The sequence below is a fragment of the Ovis canadensis genome, chromosome 1 (genome assembly GCF_042477335.2).
Source record: "Ovis canadensis isolate MfBH-ARS-UI-01 breed Bighorn chromosome 1, ARS-UI_OviCan_v2, whole genome shotgun sequence".
In the NCBI taxonomy this organism is placed as follows: domain Eukaryota; kingdom Metazoa; phylum Chordata; class Mammalia; order Artiodactyla; family Bovidae; genus Ovis; species Ovis canadensis.
This window is the reverse complement of record NC_091245.1, coordinates 239,264,489-239,284,680: the sequence shown is the minus strand read 5'-3', so window position 1 is coordinate 239,284,680 and position 20,192 is coordinate 239,264,489. Positions and strand designations below refer to the sequence as shown.

The 20,192-nt window shown below is 38.8% G+C and overlaps 2 pseudogenes; both read left to right on the top strand.

Moving 5' to 3' along the window:
- Positions 1-259: 259 nt before the first annotated feature.
- On the top strand, positions 260-14,005 carry LOC138443725 (arylacetamide deacetylase-like; annotated as a pseudogene).
- Positions 11,937-12,530, top strand: LOC138430123 (S-adenosylmethionine decarboxylase proenzyme pseudogene; annotated as a pseudogene).
- Positions 14,006-20,192: the final 6,187 nt, after the last annotated feature.

The window sequence follows — 20,192 nt, the reverse complement described above, 5'->3', positions numbered from 1 at the left end:
CCTGACTCAAAGACTCGAGTTTTGGGAAAAGCAGTTGACTACCCTCAGAGGCGTAGGTCTCCGGGGTCAGACTCTCAAGATAATCAGGACTGAAGGTGCCTGGGGGTCCCCACACAAGCTCCGGCCCTAATTACACCTGAGGAACCCTGGGTCTTAATAATTATGGGGGGCCAATCCATCGATTTCCTTTTAGATGCTGGGGCAACTTACTCTGCTTACTGAAGCCCCTGGCCCACTTTCTTCCCGATCCGCTTCCGTAATGGGACTGTCTGGACGAGCCAAAAGGTATCATTTCAGTTATTCTTTATCTCGCAACTGGGATTCTGTGCTATTTTCACATGAGTTTCTGATCGTGCCAGAATCTCCCTTACCCCTTTTGGGGAGGGATATACTGAGCAAGGTCCATGCCTCTGTTTTTATGAATATGGAGCCCTCCCTTTCTCTTCCTTTAGTTGAACAAAATGTAAATCCTAGAGTATGGGCTGATGGAAAATCTGTGGGTCGAGCACAAAATGCTATTCCTGTAGTTGTCAAGCTCAAAGACCCACACTTATTTCCACAAAAAAGGCAGTGTCCTCTGAAACCTGAGGTTAAGGAAGGGTTAAAACCCATCATTGAAAATTTAAAGGAACAGGGACTACACTCCTATTTTGGGTATAAAGAAATCAAATGGTAAATGGAGACTAGTTCAAGATTTACATAAAATGAGGCTGTAGTTCCTTTACACCCCGTGGTGCCTAATCCTTATACTCTATTGTCTGAAATTCCTGAATGAGCCAAATATTTCTCAGTAATTGATTTAAAAGATGCCTTCTATTCAGTGCCTTTGGCAGAGGAAAGTCAATTTTTATTTGCCTTTGAAGACCCTACGCAGCCAGCTTCTCAGTTAACCTAGACAGTTTTGCCCCAGGGATTTCATGACAGTCCTCACTTATTTGGACAAAGTTTGTCACGGGATCTACAAAACATTAATAGCTCTGAAGTGGTGGTGTTACAATATGTAGAGGATATTTTGCTCTGTGCTGAGACAGAGGAAGCTTGTTTGCGAGCCTCAGAAGATTTCTTAAACCTTCTGGCAGGCTGTGGTTACAAGGCATCAAGAGAAAAGGCTCAGCTGTGTCAACAATCAGTTAGACATCTGGGCCTAATCATATCAGAAGGGACTAGGGCTATAGGCCCGGAGAGAATTAAGCCTATACTAAATCATCCCCTACCTATGACTTTACTGGCACAAAGACAGACATATAGATCAATGGAACAAAATAGAAAGCCCAGAGATAAATCCACACACATATGGACACCTTATCTTTGACAAAGGAGGCAAGAATATACAATGGAGTAAAGACAATCTCTTTAACAAGTGGTGCTGGGAAAACTGGTCAACCACTTGTAAAAGAATGAAACTAGATCACTTTCTAACACCGCACACAAAAATAAACTCAAAATGGATTAAAGATCTAAATGTAAGATCAGAAACTATAAAACTCCTAGAGGAGAATATAGGCAAAACACTCTCAGACATAAATCACAGCAGGATCCTCTATGATCCATCTCCCAGAATTCTGGAAATAAAAGCAAAAATAAACAAATGGGATCTAATTAAAATTAAAAGCTTCTGCACAACAAAGGAAAATATAAGCAAGGTGAAAAGATAGCCTTCTGAATGGGAGAAAATAATAGCAAATGAAGCAACTGACAAACAACTAATCTCAAAAATATACAAGCAACTTATGCAGCTCAACTCCAGAAAAATAAACGACCCAATCAAAAAATGGGCCAAAGAACTAAATAGACATTTCTCCAAAGAAGACATACGGATGGCTAACAAACACATGAAAAGATGCTCAACATCACTCATTATTAGAGAAATGCAAATCAAAACCACAATGAGGTACCACTTCACACCAGTCAGAATGGCTGCGATCCAAAAATCTTCAAGCAATAAATGCTGGAGAGGGTGTGGAGAAAAGGGAACCCTCCTACACTGTTGGTGGGGATGCAAACTAGTACAGCCACTATGGAGAACAGTGTGGAGAGTCCTTAAAAAATTGCAAATAGAACTACCTTATGACCCAGCAATCCCACTGCTGGGCAAACACACCGAGGAAACCAGAATTGAAAGAGACACATGTACCCCAATGTTCATCGCAGCACTGTTTATAATAGCCAGGACATGGAAACAACCTAGATGTCCATCAGCAGATGACTGGATAAGAAAGCTGTGGTACATATACACAATGGAGTATTACTCAGCCGTAAAAAAGAATTCATTTGAATCAGTTCTGATGAGATGGATGAAACTGGAGCCGATTATACAGAGTGAAGTAAGCCAGAAAGAAAAACAGCAATACAATATACTAACACATATATATGGAATTTAGGAAGATGGCAATGACGACCCTGTATGCAAGACAGGGAAAGAGACACAGATGTGTATAACGGACCTTTGGACTCAGAGGGAGAGGGAGAGGGTGGGACGATTTGGGAGAATGACATTCTAACATGTATACTATCATGTAAGAATTGAATCGCCAGTCTATGTCTGACGCAGGATGCAGCATGCTTGGGGCTGGTGCATGGGGATGACCCAGAGAGATGTTATGGGGAGGGAGGTGGGATGGGGGTTCATGTTTGGGAACGCATGTAAGAATTAAAGATATTAAAATTTAAAAAATAAAAAACTAAAAAAAAAAAAAGAATTGAGAGGATTTTGGGGAATCACAGGTTACTGTCGTATTTGGATTCTGGCTTATGGGGAACTTGCCCGGCCTTTATATAAACTTATAGCTGAAACTCAGCAGGCCCAAACTGACAAACTGGTTTGGTCACCAGAAACTCAAAAACTTTTAAGGTTCTTCAAACTGCTCTCCTGCAAGCTCCAGCTCTGAGCTTGCCCACAAGGTCAGAATTTAATTTGTTTGTCACTGAAAGGAAAGGTATGGCGTTGGGAGTTTTGACACAACCCCGAGGGCCTCACCAGCAACCTATTGCTTATCTAAGCAGAGAATTAGATGTAATTTCACGTGGGTGGCCCCACTGCCTAAGAGTAATTGGGGCAGCGGCTTTATTAGCACCTGAAGCTTTAAAAATAATTAAAGGATGAAACCTTACTGTACTGACTTCTCATGTGAGTGGAATCTTAAATTCTAAGGTTAATATTTGGATGACAGACAAAATCTCTCCCCTTCTGGATTATAATGAAGTGGGAAGTATCCTGGAGAGGACTGGGAAATTGATTTTACTCGTATGCCAAAAGCTAATGGATATTCTTGCTTACAAGTTTGTGTAGATACTTTTACTGGATGGATTGAGGCTTTTCTCTGTCGTAGTGAACAGGCTAAGGAGGTTATAAGGATTCTCTTCATCAGTGGAAGGCTTCCCGTGGTGGACATCTCCAAGGAAAGGACTTTCTCCAAGTCTGTGAATACCTTCGACAACAATCACATGCAATGCCTCTTCTTCATCTGATGACATCTACCAGCCCTAAAATGGACTGGTGCAACACGTTGCACTTTAACTATGGACATAATGTGACTTTTAATTTTGATTTTAACTTGTTTTAATGACTATGTTGCCTTACATCTGTAACTGTGTAACTGGATTTGTTTCTAGCCGCATGAAAGCTTTTAACTTACAAATGGTTGCTCAAACTCCTGCTACTGCTGCACCTTCCTCCAACTACTATTTGGGGCCCCTGGATCAGATATCCTCAATATGAGGATTAGGAGAATATGTTGCCTCGCCAATTTAGGGACAATGCCCCTTCTCAGCTGGGAAGCAGTTATGGAACCAGAACGATGCCCCTTTTCCCTAGGCAACATAATTCTCCTAAAAGAAAAGGGGGGAATGAGAGAGTCATTTCCTAAGCAGGTTGATAAGAAGTCTAGGTGTCCCCAAGGAGAGAGGGGTCTGGAATTCTCAAGGAGGAAGAAAGGACAAACTTTTTTTCCTTCTCTACATTCCTTAGGATTATATAACAACAATGTATTATATATTCTGCCTGAGGACAGTCTCTGGATTAAACCTTCTGGCTGAAGTGAAGTGAAGTGAAGTTGCTCAGTTGTGTCCGACTCTTTGCAACCCCATGGACTGTAGCCCACTATGGGATTCTCCAGGCAAGAATCCTGGAGTGGGTTGCCATTTCCTTCTCCAGGGGATCTTCCTGACCCAGGGATCAAACTCAGGTCTCCCGCATTACAGGCAGACGCTTTAACCTCTGAGCCTAGACCTGCTCTTTACAAGGATTATATAACAACAACGTATTATGTGTTCTGCCTGAGGACAGTCTCTGGATTAAACCTTCTTGGCTAATTCCATTATCTTACAATGTAAACTTGGGAGTAGGTCTGATGAGGTCTTTACAACCACCAGACATTCTTTTGATTTACTGGAGAGTATATAACTGCATTGCTAACACTAGCAAGTGGGTACTCGTTCTACCCCCTTCTGATGCCTATGTCAGAAGCTTTCTCTATCTCCTTTATACTTTAATAAAACTTTATTACACAGAAGCTCTGAGCGATCAAGCCTTGTCTCTGGCCCTGGATTGAATTCTTCTCCTCCGGGGGCCAAGAATCCCGGCATCGTGATTCAACAACAACCTTTCAGAGACAGTGACAGACTTTATTTTCAGAGGCTCCAAAATCACTGCAGATGGTGACTGCAGCCATGAAATCAAAAGACACTTGCTCCTTAGAAGAAAAGCTATGATAAACCTAGACAGCATATTAAAAAGCAGAGACATTACTGTACTGACAAAGGTAGTCAAAGCTATGGTTTTTCCAGTAGTCATATATGGATATGAGTGTTGGACCATAAAGAAAATTGAGCGTTGAAGAATTGATGCTTTGAACTTTCACGTTGGAGAAGACCCTTGGACTGCAAGGAGTTCAAACCACTCAAACCTAAAGGAAATCAGTGCTGAATATTTATTGGAAGGACTGATGCTGAACCTGAAACTCCAATACTTTTGTCACCTGATTGGAAGACGTGGCTCATTGGAAAAGACCCTGATACTGGGAAAGATTGAAGGCAGGAGAAAAAGTGAACGACAGAGGATGAGATGGTTTTTTGGCATCACTGGCTCAATGGACATGAATTTCAGTAAGTTCCAGGAGTTGGTGTTGGACAGGGAAGCCTGGCATGCTGCAGTCCATGGGGTCACAAAGAGTTGGAGACGACTGAGCCACTGAACTGAACTGAGGTTGTGTAACAAAAAAAGCAGCCCAAGTTAGCCTTATCCTGTTTCTACCAAGATACTCTGTTGTTTCCTAAAGACAACAGAACTACAAGTCATGTAGCCAAAACATGCACAATATAGAAATTTTTTACCTCAAGTAACAACTGTAACTAAATTACCCTGACTATTTCCCACCTACACACACACACACACACACACACACACACACACACACACGCACGCACGCAGTATCAAATCAAAGAACTAAGATGTGACTGGAACCTGAATGTTAGAATCCCTTCAGAAGCAAAGAGTCTATTTTCCAAAAAGATTCAATGCTGAAGCCCCTTTACCATCCTTACCATAAATGGTCACATTCCAAAACCTAATCAAAACCTGCCCCATAAGCATTTGTGCATATGAGCTTGTTCACTCTAGCCTTTTAAATTTTGCCCTGAACCCTGAATTGTGGAGACAGATTTGAACTTTGCCTATGTCCTTGCCCTTCACCCTGACAATAGAGCTTTTTCTTTTCTCAGAAGCCATTACCATACTATTGGTTTCTATGCAGGTTGGGCAGCAAATCCTTGCTTGGTAAGAGTCATGTCCATACTTCACTACTGTAAATAATGCTGCAATAAATATGGGTGTGCAGATATCCTAACATTGGTCTTGGCAATGATTTTTTGGATTTGACACCTAAATAAGTGCAGCAATAATAATAATAAAAGTGAGACTGCATCACACTAAAAAGTTTCTGCACAACAAAGGAAATCATCAACAAAATGAAGAGGCAACCTGTGAAATGGGAGAAAATATTTGCAGATGACTCTCTAATACAGAGTTAATATCCAAAATACACAAATAACTCATGCAACTCAATTTTTTTTAAAAAAAGCTTTCTTTTGAAAGAAAAGTATTTGGTTAGACATTTTTCAAAAGTATTTGATTAGACATTTTTCAAAGGGGGCATACAAATTGTTACTGGAAATAATCAACACTCTACAATAGAAATAGAAAAGAGTTTTACTTGAGCCAAACTGATAATATAGCTCAGGAGAGCTATATCACAAATCTGTATTTTGAGAAGCACTTGAATTATGCTCCACCACAGTATAAAATGGGAGAGACTTATATAGGAAAAACTGCAAAGTTATAAAATTCTTTGTCAAGAATTAGGATTGGAGGCTGTCAAAAAGTAAGGGTGCTTGTTAAGCAAGAATTGAATGGAGTCTGAAATGGTTGCATAATTACAAGTGGAGACCTTGAGACCATAGGATTGAAACTGGTAGCTGCTAATGAAAGTGAGTGGAATCTTTTGAGGACATCTCAGCTATCCAACTCCCTGTGTTCCCTCTCTCTTAAAGTATAAAGCTTTGCTTCAGACCTCACCTGAGTATCAAACATCTCCTTCAAAATTAATAGTTAGGAAACTGTGAACATATAGTAAGAAAGAATAGTCATTGGGCCAAGGAACTAGAAACACCTTTTGTTGTTTTGTCTTTATTGGGGTATAATTGCTTGACAATGTTGTGTTAGTTTCTGCTGTACAGCTAAGTGAATCAGCTATATGTATTCATGTATCTTCTCCCTCTTGGACTAACCCCCACTTCACTCACTACTCTGGGACACAGAGCACTGACTGAGCTCCCTGTGTTATACAACAGGTTCCCACTAACTATCTGCGTTACACATGATAGTGTATATATGTCAATCCTAATCTCCCAGTGCATCCAATACTCCCATTTCCCACTTGTGTCCACATATCTGTTCTCTATATCTGCATCTGTATTTCTGCCTAGCACATTGAGTCATCTATACCATTTTTCTGCTTCCACATATATGAGTTAATATTTGATATTTTAATTTTGCTTTCTGACTTACCTCATTCTGTATGACAGACTCTAGGTCTGTCATAGGAAAGACTAGAGATCTCTTCAAGAAAATTAGAGATACAAAGGTAACATTTCATACAAAGATGGGCTCAATAAAGGACAGAAATGGTATGGACCTAACAGAGCAGAAGATATTAAGAAGAAATGGCAAGAATACACAGAACTGTACAAAAACGATCTTCATGACCAAGATAATCACGACAGTGTGATCACTCACCTAGAGCCAGACATCCTGGAATGTGAAGTCAAGTGGCCCTTAGAAAGCATCACTATGAACAAAGCTAGTGGAGGTGATGGAATTCCAGTTGAGCTATTTCAAATCCTGAAAGATGATGCTGTGACAGTGCTACACTCAATATGCCAGCAAATTTGGAAAACTGAGCAGTGGCCACAGGATTGGAAAAGGTCAGTTTTCATTGCAATCCCAAAGAAAGGCAATGCCAAAGAATGCTCAAATTACCGCACAATTGCACTCATCTCACACGCTAGGAAAGTAATGCTCAAAATTCTCCAAGCCAGGCTTCAGCAATAAGTGAACCATGAACTTCCAGATGTTCAAGCTGGTTTTAGATAAGGCAGAGGAACCAGAGATCAAATTGCCAAGATCCACTGGATCATGGAAAAACTAAGAGAGTTGCATAAAAACATCTATTTCTGCTTTATTGACTATGCCAAAGCCTTTGACTGTGTGGATCACAATAAACTCTGGAAAATTCTTCAAGAGATGGGAATACCAGACCACCTGACCTGCCTCTTGAGAAACCTGTATGCAGGTCTGGAAGCAACAGTTAGAACTGGATATGGAACAACAGACTGGTTCCAAATAGGGAAAGGAGTACGTCAAGGCTGTATATTGTCACCCTACTTATTTAACTTCTATGTAAAGTACATTATGAGAAACGCTGGGCTGGAAGAAACACAAGCTGGAATCAAGATTGCCAGGAGAAATATCAATAACGTCAGATATGCAGATAACACCACACTTATGGCAGCAAGTGAAGAGGGACTAAAAAGCCTCTTGATGAAAGTGAAAGAGGAGAGTGAAAAAGTTGGCTTAAAGCTCAACATTCAGAAAACGAAGATCATGGCATCTGGTCCCATCACTTCATGGGAAATAGATGAGCTATTTCTGGAAGCAGTGGAAGCAGTGTCAGACTTTATTTTTTGGGGCTCCAAAATCACTGCAGATGGTGATTGCAGCCATGAAATTAAAAGACCCTTACTCCTTGGAAGGAAAGTTATGACCAACCTAGATAGCATATTCAAAAGCAGAGACATTACTTTGCCAACAAGGTCCATCTAGTCAAGGCTATGATTTTTCCAGTGGTCATGTATGGATGTGAGAGTTGGACTGTGAAGAAAGCTGAGTGCTGAAGAATTGATGCTTTTGAACTGTGGTGTTGGAGAAGACTCTTGAGAGTCCCTTGGACTGCAAGGAGATCCAACCAGTCCATTCTAAAGGAGATCAGTCCTGGGTGTTCTTTAGAAGGACTGATGCTAAAGTTGTTAACTCCAGTACTTTGGCCACCTGATGTGAAGAGTTGACTCATTGGAAAAGACCCTGATGCTGGGAGGGATTGAGGGCAGGAGGAGAAGGGGACGACAGAGGATGAGATGGCTGGATGGCGTCACCAACTCTATGGACATGAGTCTGAGTGAACTCCAGGAGTTGGTGATGGACAGGGAGGCCTGGCGTGCTGCGATTCATGGGATCACAAAGAGTCAGACACAGCTGAACGACTGAACTGAAGTGAAGAAGGTGGACTTTGGGGCCAGAGGACTGGAATTGAATGTAGATCCTTCAAGTTGGTAACTGTGTGATATTTTAAAGGATGAGAACTTTAAATATTAATAATTTGCAAAACTCATCATTTATATTGGGATTAAATGCTGTAATACCTATAACAGTGCTTGGAATGGTGCCTAGAAGCTAGTAATCCACTGAATAAAGCAACTTTTACCATGTTAACTATGAAAGGTAAGACAGAATCTATCTTAAAGTCCTTTTTAGAGCACTCTTTAGAAAGAATAGGAAAAAGGTTTAATTTTCTATAGAATATACTCTCTGTGAGAAGCTACTTAAACCTTAGAAAATAAAGAATTAATGAACTAATGCAATAAAGATTATGTCAAATTGGAATAATTTTATAAAGTTGGAAAAATAACTGTGGAGAAACAAGTAGTAATAATGTCTGATTTTTTAAGAAACAGTATGGGAATTACCAAAACTAGTCATTCCTTAAATATTTGTTGCCAACAAAAGATAGCAGCTACAAAGTTTTCCCCCAAAATTGAACCAAATTGATCAAACTCTAAATTTTGATTATAAAAATGATATTCAGAGATCGCCAGTCACATTTTATGATTAAGAAAAATACATTTTTCAACAAATGTCCTGTTCATAAAAACAAAATTTTACTTTTGATTGTGGATCAGAAGTGCCTGCCTTATTTTAGTATATGACCAAGAATCAATGGTTATGGTACAGGGAACTTTACTCAATATTCTGTATATTCTTTTGTAATAATCTATATGGCAAAACAATCTGGAAAAGAATGGACATATGTTCAACCGAACCACTTTACTATACACTAGAAACTAATATGTAAATCAACTATGTGCATGCTAAGTCACTTTAGTCATGTCTGAGTCTTTGTGACCCCAAGGACTTGTAGCCAGGTTCCTCTGTCCATAGGATTCTCCAGGCAAGAATACTTGAGTCGGTTGCCTTGCCCTTCTCTCGGGGATCATCCCGACCCAGGGATCAAACCTGGGTGTCTTATGTCTCCTGCATTGGCAGACAGGCTCTTTACTGCTTGCACCACCTGGGGCACCCCAAAAGAAAATAAAAATTAAATAAAACATTAAAAAAATTTAATGGTAAATAAATCAGTGATTGTTTTTCTGTCTACAGCTACAGACTAGCCCCAAAGTGCCATTTTCCAGTTCAATTTGAAGATGTGTAAACTGCATTAAAATGATTTTTATACCCCAAAATTCTTGAAAGATGTGTAAGTCCTAGAAGAATTTGTATCTCTGGAGACAGTACTAGAGGGAATTTAGCTGCAAGACTGACCCAGCAGGTAAGATGCCCAGCATTTTTACTTATTAGGTTTTCTTTTATCTTTTATTAAAAATTTTTGATTCTTACTTCTAAATTATAAATACAATCTGTCAGTATTTTTTCTTTTACTTATTTTGAGGAACACTGAGGTGAACAATTTTATACTCTAATACTTTTGTAAAATGCTGATACAATTTTCTGTATAGTATATAAGCATTTTTAAGAAAGAAAATCAATAAATTATAGCAATAACTATAATTAGGAAATCAAAGTATTTTATTTAATCTGAGTATATTCAGAATATTATATATTCAGAATACTTAGCAACTGCTGCTGCTAAGTTGCTTCAGTTGTGTCCGACTCTGTGCGATCCCATAGACCGCAGCCCCCCAGGCTCCCTCGTCCCTGGGATTCTCCAGGCAAGAACACTGGAGTGGGTTGCCATTTCCTTCTCCAATGCATGGAAGTGAAAAGGGAAAGGGAAGTCGCTCAGTCGTGTCTGACTCTTAGTGACCCCATGGACTGCAGCCTACCAGGCTCCTCTACCCATGGGATTTTCCAGGCAAGAGTACTGGAGTGGGGTGCCATTGCCTTACTATAATATGTATCTTACTAGAAACAAATACAGATCATCACTGAGAGAAGGCAACCTGATCCTAGGTCTCAATTTATTCCAAAAATTAATTTTTCATTTTAATAATCAATAGAAAGCTAATATAAGCAGATATATAATGAGGAAAGTAAGAACTAGTTACTGGGGGAAAAATCACCCAGATTCAGATATCATTATCCTTAGAAAAAATGTTTTAGTAGAATCTGTTTAATAGAAATAAAAATATTTTTAAAAACTTAGAAATATGCTCATGGAAGAAGCTGTAAATTATAGATTATTCAAAAAATAAAGAAATAAGACTTCAATATATAAAAGTATTAACCTTCAAAGTTAAGCATTTAATATAGACTTTAAGATTATTTGTAGAGCAGTTTTCGATTCATGGCAAAATAGGGAAGATAAAAATTTCCAGACTACCCTCTGCCACACATACATAGCCTCCTTCATTATCAACATCCCCACCCAGAGTGATTCATTTGTTTCAGTTGATGAACTTATATTTACACATCATCATCATCCAAAGTTCATGGTTCACTCTTGGTTTTACAATGTAGATATTTGTTATTATATTGACTGCAATACAATTTAGAAATTGGAAGACAGACCAGAAAAATTGTAATACTCAACAGCTAGATTAAAAGAAAATACAAAATGAGAATAGACATTTAAGCATATGGAGGAAAAGACTAATATGAATGTATCTTTCTAATCTGAGGACAAAATGAGGACATATATTTACAAATAAAATTAAAGAGAATTCACTACCAGCCTACTGTCACTTTGGAGTTTTAAAGAGGATGATTTCAGGCAGAAGAACATTAACCCCAGATGGAGGACCAGAAAGACAGGAAAGGGCTCTCACAGTATGGTCCACAATGTTAGCTAACACTTGCTGTACTCTCTCTCAGAGGGAAACAGTGGACCACAAGAGACAGCTCCATCTGCCTCTATTCCCAACAAACTCATGTTCAGGTTCCCTCACACACCAAAGGAAAAAAAAAAAAAAGCTAGGAAATTTTTATTAATCCTTTTTTAAAAAAAGTTAACGTAAAGCTATGGCAAAAAATGAACCTGAACTTTACTAACACAGCTGGAACAATCTGCAGTGGCGGCGTCATCTGTGGGAAAAGAGATTTAATGTAGTTGATTTTCTGTGGTTGTTAGTGGGTCACTAGTCTCATGGTTATGAAAGCTGCACATTTTTTGGAGGAAAACCAAGAAACTACTGAAAGTTTGCTTCTCCATGCAGCAACCCAACACAAACCAAGCATCTGGGGATCTTTTCACCATACCAAAATCAGAGTGGGTCATATTTTTGAGGACTGTGCAATATTCAATCATGTAACAGAAACTTATAAGCAGGAACGTTAGGTACTCAGTGAGAGTAGTATGTTTGCCTCTAAGAGACTGTTTCATTTTGAAGACATATGGTACCATCCTCTGGCTGAAAGCACTGATTCCCTTGTTGAAATTTGCTAGAGATTACAGTGGATTTGGCTTAATTTAAAGCTTCTTTTATTCTCATAAGAATTTCATGAAGTTGTCTCACCAAGGGTATACCCCACAGGAATTTCCAGGGAAAAATAGACTTTCTTAATGCAGTCCCAAATAGAACAGCATATTGTATGGGACACATGAATTCTGACTATTGGTACTTTGTATACTTTGGATTTCCCAGAGAGTTGGGTATTCAATCAGCCAGATCAAACCCTGGAAGTTCTGATGAGTGAGCTTTACCCAGCAGTCAATTTAAAGAAGAAAATCATACAGTTATCTTAATAAGTGTGAACTGTTTACAGATAATACTCAGCATCTATAAATATGAAACAAATAAGAAATGGTGAATAGAAGAGAATTTCCTAACTTTGAAAAAAAGTATGCAAACAAAAACACTTAGAAGAAACATCATTCTTATTGGGTAGTTACTGAAAGTTTTCTCTTGAAAATTGGATGCACACTACCGCTACCAAATTGTACCTGAAGTCCTGGTCAGTACTCTGAATGATGAGTGAGCAATACTATTTTTCAGTGTGATAATCAGTTTGCCTTCTCTTAAATAGGCCAGTACTTCAGGCATATCCAAGACAAAGTTGGTAGTGTTTGTAAAAACCTTTTGAAAGTCTGAAAATTTTAATTTATCCAAACATTACTGTGCAACAAAAAAGAAAAAAACATGGGTTACTAGATACATATCTTATGGCTGGTAGAATAATCATTTTGTCGCAATGTGCTCAGAAGCACATTGCAGGAAAATTAGCCTAGAAGAAAATGATAAAATTTTACTGTTCCTGGAAAGATAAGGACTAGACCTAGAAAAGATAGAGCAGTACTGAAAAAAAATTTAAAAATTAAAGTTTCACATTGCTTATATTCTTCCAAGATCAAACATCTCTTCAGTATGAGAGCTGTCTCCTTCCCATCACAATGTTTGATGACATACTTAGGTATTTAAAATAGTCTTACTGATGAAAAAGAGGATCAAACACCTGCAGGTTACATAAATATGCAATTCATATTATAATAAAAGATCCTTTAACAAGGTTTATGAGGAGAGTACTGATTATTTTTGTTTTGAAAATTTTAATTTATATTTAGTCTATGGACATCTATTACTAAAATTTACTTGATATTAATATTTTTATTCTTTTACCAACTATGCAAATTATGTTATATATTTAAGGATTTTTAAATTTAAGAATGCCTTTTCTGCATTGTGTTTTATTTCCCATTAAAATGACTTATACAATCAACATATCCTAATATCGTTCAGCTCTTAGAAGATCCAGATGTCAAGATCAAACTCAAGGTTTCATCTTTAATATATCCTGTTCTTCAGAATTTTCATTTCGATTTACCATCATATTGAGAAAATGCACATTAACCAGTTCTGTCAAAATCATTCATTGTCAGATTCTGGAGTGAATATATTACTACAGATAGATCAGTTAAGAAAGCAATGCTTTCCAAACAACTCATTCCTCTGGAATCAAGCCATCTGTTCAAATTTGTTAGTTGGAGTTCTTTGCTCCCTGAGACGTTTAGGAAATGTCACATTTACAAGACTCCAACTCATGGTAGTTCAGAGCTGGCTAAAAAATATCCAGGGATTCTAGATGTGACACTTCACCTTTGCTAGATGATAACCACAAGTTGTGTGGTTTACCTCTGTCATCACTTGTTAATATGATGTCTTAAGAGAGTATGGCCTCATGTATGTTACTTGACTTCAGAATTGCAGTCAATCAGTATATTAATTGGCTACATGAAAACCTGTAGTAAAAATCTGATCAATATAGAAAAACATAAACCCTAGTGTTGTAGGAAAAGCCTGCAAAAAATTCACAGTAAGAATGTGTGTTTTATAGATCAGTCTTCCTAAATCCGCATGCATGTAATTGTTGTTATTGTCAATGGATGTTTTTTATACATTAGTCTCAGAGTGGATTCACTCATTTTTGTTTCTCAGAATATATTATTTTATTTTTCTGTTATTATTTTTTTTTTAGGCCATGCCAAACGGCATGGGGGATTTAGTTCCTTTAGTCCCAACCAGAGATCGAACACTCACCCCTTGCACTGGAAGTGTGGAATGTTATCCACTGGATTGCCAGGGAAGTGAAGTGAAGTTGTTCAGTCATGTCCAACTCTTTGCAACCCCATGGACTGTAGCCTACAAGGCTCCTCTGTCCATGGAATTTTCCAGGCAAGAATACTGTAGTGGGTTGCCATTTCCTTCTCCAGTCTGCTATTTTTATCATTTTAAAAAGTCTAGGTTTCTTACATTCCTTTCATTTTCCTTGTTTGATAAATGTTATTTCAGCTAGAAGAAATATGTGCTTGTATTATTATTATGTATATTCTCTAAAATTTTTACCTAAGCCTAGTCATTCACTCGTGTCCGACTCTTTGTGACCCCCATGGACTGCCACATGCCAGACTTCCCTGTCAATCACCAACTCCCGGAGCTTACTCAAACTCATGTCCATGGAGCTGGTGATGCCATTCAACCATCTCATCCTCTGTCATCCCCTTCTTCTCTTGCCTTCACTCTTTCCAAGCATCAGGGTCTTTTCCAATGAGTCAGTTCTTTGCATCAGGTGGCCAAAGTGTTGGAGCTTCAGCATCGGTCCTTCCAATGAATATTCAGGACTCATTTCCTTTAGATTTCACTGACTGGATCTCCTTGCAGTCCAAGGATCTTCTCCAACACCACAGTTCAAAAGCATCAATTCCTCGGCACTCAGCTTTCTTTATAGTCCAAATCTCACATCCATTACTACTAGAAAACCCATAGCTTTGACTAGATGGACCTTGTTAACAAAGTATGTCTCTGTTTTTTCATTTGCTGTCTAGGTTGGTCATAACTTTTCTTCCAAGGAGCAAGTGTCTTTTAATTTCATGGCTGCAGTTACCATCTGCAGTGATTTTGGGGTCCAAAAAAAATAAAGCCTGTCACTATTTCCATTGTTTCTCCATCTATTTGCCATGAAGTGATGGGACCAGATGCCATGATCTTAGTTTTCTGAATGTTGAGTTTCAAGCCAACATTTTCACTCTCTTCTTTCACTTTCATTAAGAGGCTCTTTAGTTCTTCTTCGCTTTCTGCCATGAGGATAGTGTCATCTGAATATCTGAGGTTATTGATATTTCTCTTGGCAATCTTGATTCCAGCTTGTGCTTCATCCAGCCTGGCATTGCACATGATGTACTCTCATGTAAGTTAGATGAGCAAGGTGACTATATACAGCTTGACATACTCCTTCCCTGATTTGAAACCAGTCTGTTGTTCCATGTTCATGTCCATGTTGCTTCTTGACCTACATACAGATTTCTCAGGAGGCAGGTAAGGTGGTCTGGAATTCCCACCTCTTGAAGAATTTTCCACAGTTTTTTGTGGTCCACACAGTCAAAGGCTTTGGTGTACTCAATAAAGCAGAAGTATATGTTTTTCTGGAACTCTCTTGCTTCCTCTATGACCCAACAAATGTTTGCAATTTGATCTCTGGTTTCTCTGCCTTTTCTAAATACAGCTTGAACATCTGGAAGTTCTTGGTTCATGTACTGTCGAAGCCTGGCTTGGAGGATTTTGAGCATTACTTTGCTAGCATGTGAGACGAGGGTAATTGTGTTGTAGTTTGAACATTCTAACAGAAGCAGAAGATATTAAGAACAGGTGTCAAAAATACACAGAAGAACTATACAAAAAGATCATGACCCAGATAATCACAATGATATGATAACTCACCTAGGCCAGACATCCTGGAATGCGAAGAGAAGTGGACCTTAGGAAGCATCTCTATGAAGAAAAGATGATGCTGTGAAAACGCTGCACTCAATATGCCAGCAAATTTGGAACACTCAGCACTGGCCACAGGACTGGGAAAGGTCAATTTTCATTCCAGTCGCAAAGAAAGGCAATGCCAAAGAATGCTCAAACTACCACACAATTGCACTCATCTCGCATGCTAGTAAAGTAATGCTCAAAATTATCCAAGCCAGGCTTCAACAGTACATGAACCATGAAATTCTAGATTTTAAAAAACTGGTTTTAGAAAAGGCAGAGGAACAAGAGATAAAATTGTGAACATTCATCGGATCATTGAAAAATCAAGAGAGTTCCAGAAAAGCATCTAGTTCTGCTTTATTGACTATGCAAAAGCCTTTGACTGTGTGGATCACAACAAATTGTAGAAAATTCTGAAAGAGATGGGAATACCAGACCACCTGATCTGCCTCTTGAGAAATCTGTATGCAGGTCAGGAAGCAACAGTTAGAACTGGACATGGAACACACTGGTTCCAAATAGGAAAAGGAGTACATCAAGCTGTATATTGTCACCCTGCTTATTTAACTTCTATGCAAAGTACATCATGAGAAACACTGGGCTGAATGAAGAACAAGCTGGAATCAAGATTGCTGGGAGAAATATCAATAACCTCAGATATGCAGATGACACCACCCATACGGCATAAAGCAAAGAATAACTAAAAAGCCTCTTGATGAAAGTGAAAAAGGAGAGTGAAAAGTTGGCTTAAAGCTCAACATTCAGAAAACTAAGATCATGGTATCCAGTCCCATCACTTCTTGGCAAATAGATGGGGAAACAGTGGAAAGAGAAAGAGACTTTAGTTTTTGGGGCTCCAGAATCATTGCAGATGGTAACTGTAGCCATGAAATTAAAAGACACTTGCTCCTTGTAAGAAAAGTTATGACCAACCTAGATAGCATATTAAAAAGCAGAGACATTACTTTACCAACAAAAGTCTGTCTAGTCAAGGCTATGGTTTTTCCAGTAGTCATGTGTGGATGTGAGAGCTGGACTATAAAGAAAGCTGAGTGCCAAAGAATTGATACTTTTCAACTGTGGTTTGGAGAAGACCCTTGAGAGTTCCTTGAGAGTTCCTTGGACTGTGAAGAGATCAAGTCCACTCTAAAGGAAATGAGTCCTGAATATTCATTGGAAGAACTGATGCTGAAGCTGAAACTCCAATACTTTGGCCACCTGGTGCAACAAACTGACTCATTTGAAAAGACCCTGATGCTGGGAAAGATTGAAGGCAGGAGAGAAGGGGGCAACAGAGGATGAGATGGTTGGATGGCATCACTGACTCAATAGACATGAGTTTGAGTGAATTCTAGGAGTTGGTGATGGACAGGGAAGCTTGACATGCTGCAGTCCATGGGGTGGCAAAGAGTTGGTCACGACTGAGTGACTGAACTGAACTGAGCTGATTTCATATTCCCTGCTTCCATGGTGGCTCAGATGGTAAAGAGTCTGCCTGCATTGCAGGAGAACGGGGTTCGTTCCCTGTGTTGGAAAGATACTCTGGAGAAGGAAATAGCAACACACTCCAGTATTCTTCCCTGGAAAATCCCATAGACAGAGGAGCCTGGCAAGCCACCATCCATGGGGTTGCAAAGTGTCAGACAAGACTGAGTGACTTCACTTTCTTCTCTTCTTATTTCATATTTCAGGCTGTTACAAATTGCAATACTTTATTTGTAATTTTCATTTTCTTCTTATTGATATCAGGAATATAGAAGCACAATTGCTTTTATATAGAGATCTTATATCTCAATACCTTGCTTTAATTTGCTTAGTAGTTCTAAAACTTCTCAATGAAGTATTTATGACTTTCTATGTAGATAATCCTGCCATTTGTGAATAATTGTCCTTAAAAATCTGCTTAATTTTTATGCATCTTTCTTATCTTATTGCACTACCTAGGACCTCCAGTATAATGTTAGGGAAAGAAAGAGTGGTGAGAAAGGATATTTTTTTGTTTTTTCCAGTGTTCAGATTTTAATTATTTGATATCATCTACTATTTAAGTGTTTGATATTAGGTCTGTACTTTGAAGTTGCTTTTTACCAGTGTGTATATTCTCATCTTCTTCAGGTTTTTAAGTTTCACTGGGACAAGAAAATAATTGCTGAATTTTGTCTAATATGGATGCTACATAAATTAATACGATTGTAAGTTTTTCCCCCCTTTATTCAGTTTATTTGGTTGTTTAATCTGCAAGGTTAAGTTTTGTACTCCAGAGATGAAGTCCATAATGGCATACAATACTTTATTGCCTTTTTTACTTTTCATTACTTTTTCTTTCTCTCTTTTTAAGAACAGATCTTTATTCCAATTAGAGACTCTTAATTGTGCTCCATATGCATGAAGGTACATGACAGTTAGCAAATGACTTTGTAAATAAAACCCCTCATTTTTATCAACTGCCATCATGACTCCTCTGCTCTCTGCTAAAGAGAAGGAGAAAGCATCAATGCAAAGATCTGTCAGGTGGGGTAGAAATGCACAACAAAGAACACAGCACAAAGTCCTTTCATGTGTGAATTCCCCCCGCCAGCCCACAAGACCAACACTGTATCATTCGTTTCAATCTATTACCAAGCCTATTATTTTGATAAAGGTCTTTGAGAACCTTTGTTTGCAGGGCAGGAATAGAGATTTAGACATAGAGAATGCACACGTGGACACAGAGGGAGGAAGGGAAGGGTGAGACAAATTGGGAGCACAGGCCTGACATTTATGGGAACCTCCTGTATAGCACAAGGAACGTAGCTTGGGGCTCTGTAGTGACCTAGAGGGGTCAGATGGGGTGGGTGGTAGGGAAACTCAAGAGGGAGAGGATATATGTATACGTATAGATGATTCACTTAGTTGTAAAATGAATCTTAGTTGTAAAACTAAGTTGTAAAAAATAAAATGTTGTAAAGCAATTAAACTCCAGTTTTCAAAAGGTAATGATTTGGAAAATGTGAACATGTAGCAACAAAGAATAGCTGTTGCGCCAGAAACTAGTAACACTTTAGAAAATAGATCAGCCATATAGCAGGGATATAGAACATGATAACATGCCTCCCAGAACACGATAACCCTGTCTGAAACACATTTCTAAGTTGCTTTTTTAAAAATATGTGTGTATTTATTTGCTGGCACCAGGGTTAAGGTATAGCATATGGGCTCTAGTTCTCTGACTAGATTGAACCTGGGTGCCCAGTACTGGGAGTTCAGAGTCTTAGACAATGGACCTCAGGAAAGTTCCTCCTAAATTGTTTTTACAGACACCAGACTCCCACACTAGGAAACTGTTAACCACAAGTACATAAACCTCAGACTGGTTAGTACCACAAGGTTGATGATGTTGATCCAAGTATCTCTCTCAGCCAAAAACCAATCAGAAAAAAGATTCAAAGTCTTATCAGGCACCCTGCAACCCACACCATTAATGTTGCCTTTAAAAACCCTTCCCTGAAAGTCATTAGGGATTTCAGGTATTTTGAGTATTGACTGCTCATTCTCCTTGCTTCAGTTCAGTTCAGTCACTCAGTCATGTTCCACTCTTTGTGACCCCATGGACTGCAGCACACCAGGCCTCCCTGTCCATCACCAACTCCTGGAACTTACACATACTCATGTCCATTGATTCAGTGATGAAATCCAACAGTCTCATCCTCTGTCATCCCCTTCTCCTCCCACCTTCAATCTTTCCCAGCATCAGGTCTTTTCAAATGAGTCAGTTCTTCACATCAGGTGACCAGAGTAAGGAGTTTAAGCGTTAACATAAGTCCTTCTAATGAACATTTAAGGCTGATTTATCTTTAGGATAGACTGGTTGGATCTCCTTGCAATCCAAGGGACTCTCAAGGGTCTTCTCCAACACCACAGTTCAAAAGCATCAATTCTTTGGCGTTCAGCTTTCTTTATAGTCCAACTCTCACATCCTTACGTGACTACCGGAAAAATCATAGGCTTGACTAGATGGACCTTTGTTGGTAAAGTAATGTCTCTGCTTTTGAATATGCTCTCTAGGTTGGTCATAACTTTTCTTCCAAGGAACAAGCATCTTTTAGGCAAATCATTCAATATCACAGTAATCCAAGTCTATGCCCCAGCCAGTAATGCTGAAGAAGCAGAAATTGAAT